Source organism: Equus caballus, chromosome 21 (genome assembly GCF_041296265.1).
Source record: "Equus caballus isolate H_3958 breed thoroughbred chromosome 21, TB-T2T, whole genome shotgun sequence".
Taxonomy (NCBI): Eukaryota; Metazoa; Chordata; class Mammalia; order Perissodactyla; family Equidae; genus Equus; species Equus caballus.
Genome location: NC_091704.1, coordinates 15,132,387 through 15,134,868, shown reverse-complemented (window position 1 = coordinate 15,134,868; position 2,482 = coordinate 15,132,387). Strand labels below are relative to the sequence as shown.

At 50.8% G+C, this 2,482-nt stretch overlaps 1 pseudogene; it reads right to left on the bottom strand.

The window, feature by feature from the left end:
- Positions 1-955: 955 nt before the first annotated feature.
- On the bottom strand, positions 956-1,902 carry LOC138919894 (olfactory receptor 10H1-like; annotated as a pseudogene).
- Between the last annotated feature and the right edge of the window lie 580 nt (positions 1,903-2,482).

Below are 2,482 nucleotides of genomic sequence, written 5' to 3'. Positions count from 1 at the left end.
AAATCTGTCCCTTTAAACAGCATTTCCCCGGTTCTCCCACACCCCATGCCTGGTGACACCATTCTACTTTACTTTTATGAGGTGGGTTGTTTAGACATAGGTGACATCATGTGGTAGCTGTCTTTCCCCTAAATACACACACTTTCAATGAATTATAAACACTATTCAGTGCACTCATCCTCAAGTCCCCCCTTGTGGAGAAAGGGAAGAGCATTGAGGCTGTGTGACCACGGCACATACCTTCATCCTGGGCTCTGCTCTCACTGTTGGGCCTCAACACAGCGTTCCTGCCCGGCCAGTGTGCCCCGTAACTCTGTAACACAGCCGGCAACTTCTCGTGGTGGCACTTTTTCCGTGAACTGGAGAGACTTCTCTTTCTCTCCACAACAGCTCAAAATTCACACTTGAAATGTAGGGATTTCCTCAACTTTTTCTGTGAGTCTGCTCAATACAGTTTCTAACTGCTACTGCACAGAGCTGTGCAATGCTGAAAATTAGAGTGTTTTCCTCTGCTCTGCTATAACCTGCCTTGGTCTTCTGTAGCTTTATACTATCCATGTTGTATTTACCTGTTGCTGCTTGGTAGAGGGTTGGGTCTGGCTTCTTCCAATTCTCTTTGTAATCTGGATTTATGGTGGTGGGAGTAAGCAGACCACCCTGGTTTCTGGCAGAAGAACAGGTTCCAGGTGCAATGCTACCTGACAAAGTGTCCCGCAGTGGGCAGGAATTATGAAATCTAATTTTCTGTGTGTTACAATCTCACGCATTTCTCCACCACAAATGCGCTCCTGACGTTGTTTAACCAATGTTGGTACATTTGGATGCAGCCCACAAGGCTCCTTTTAAAGCTTAAGGCATCAGATAAATAGTTTCCTACGTGTATACAGGGTACCACTTCTCATGGTAGCATCTGGTAATCCAGTTTAGCTATTTCCAAGGAATTCCTCCGAGATGATCACATTTTCTCTGGGTAGAGCTTGCTGAGGAAGCTCTTCCTCATGGTGATCTTCAGCTCCTTGTTCCTGAGGCTGAAGATGATGGGGCTGAGGAAGGGCGTGAGGACCGTGTAGGTGACGCCCATCAGAGTGTCTCCTTCCAGAGACTGGGGACTCTTGGAGCTGTGGTAGACGACAGAGGCAAAGCTATAGTGCACGACCACCACAGTGAGGTGGGACGCACACGTGGAGAAGGCCTTGTGCCGGCCCTCCATTGAGAGGATCCTCAAGATGGTGGACATGATGAAGGCATAACAGAGGAGGATGAGGAGACAGCAGCACAGCAGGACGGTGATGCAGACCAGGCCCACACCCTTGGCCACCCCTGGTACATCAGCTCCACAGGCCAACTTCAACAGTGGTGGCACGTGGCAAGCAAAATGGTGGATCTCATTGGGTCCACAGAAGATGAGGTGGAAAATAGCCATTGTCAACACCATCCCCATGACTGAGCCACCAGCCCAGGACCAGGCTACTAAGCAGGCACATCTACCAGGACTCATGAGCACACTATAGCGCAGAGGGTGGCAGATCGCCATGTAGCCATCGTAGCCCATGACGGTGAGAGGGAGGAGTGGGTGAACCCGAAAGTGAAGGAGAAGAACATCTGGCTGGCACAGGCTGTGAAGGTGATGGAGTGGACGGTGGAGAGCAGGTCAGCCAGCATTCGTGGGATGATGGTGAAGGTGTAGAGGATCTCGGAGATGGAGAGAGTGCACAGGAAGAGGTACATGGGCATGTGGAGGCTGCGCTCGCTCCAGATGGTGGCCATGATGAGCAGGTTCCCCAGCAGAGTGAACAGGTGCATCAGGCGGAACAGCAGGAAGAACACCAGCTGGAGGTGGGGGAATGTGGAGAAGCTGATAAGGATGAACTCGCTCACTGCTGAGAGGTTGGCTCCCTGCATGGAGGCTGTGCCTGGGGTGAGGTGTGACAGCGAGAGGTCAGCTACTGGATGGAGAATGGTCATCTGGTGCTCCTGATAAGTGACTGCTAGCATTGATTGATTCCCATTCAGTGCCTCGTATGATTTACTCCTCTATCATCCCAGTGAGGAGGGTGCTGTCTTTATCACCCGCATTTTCAGTATCCTGAGCATATTCATTAGGAATATTAGGCTGCAGAGAGTGTACGCAGCTTACTCAAGGTGGAGCTGTCACAATGGCAGAGCCAAGACTTGAACCCATGGCTGGGCTGTCTCCTAAGACTATACCTTGCACTATCTCTCAAGGATGCCTCTAAAAATGAAAATGTTCCTTCCCTGGAGCTTCCAGCCATGGCTGCTCTGCCCTCCTCCTCCGTTCTGAGAAGTCCTCTTCGTTCCACAGCTGCAGACACTGTGAAACGTCCCTGCCCCACGCATACGACACCGTGGATCAGGGCGCATCTCTAACATAATGTGAATCAACCAGATTCTTCCTCTGGAGTCATCCATGCAGGGCATCAGAGGCAGGAGACTATAAATAACATTCCAGCTGTTTTCCAGC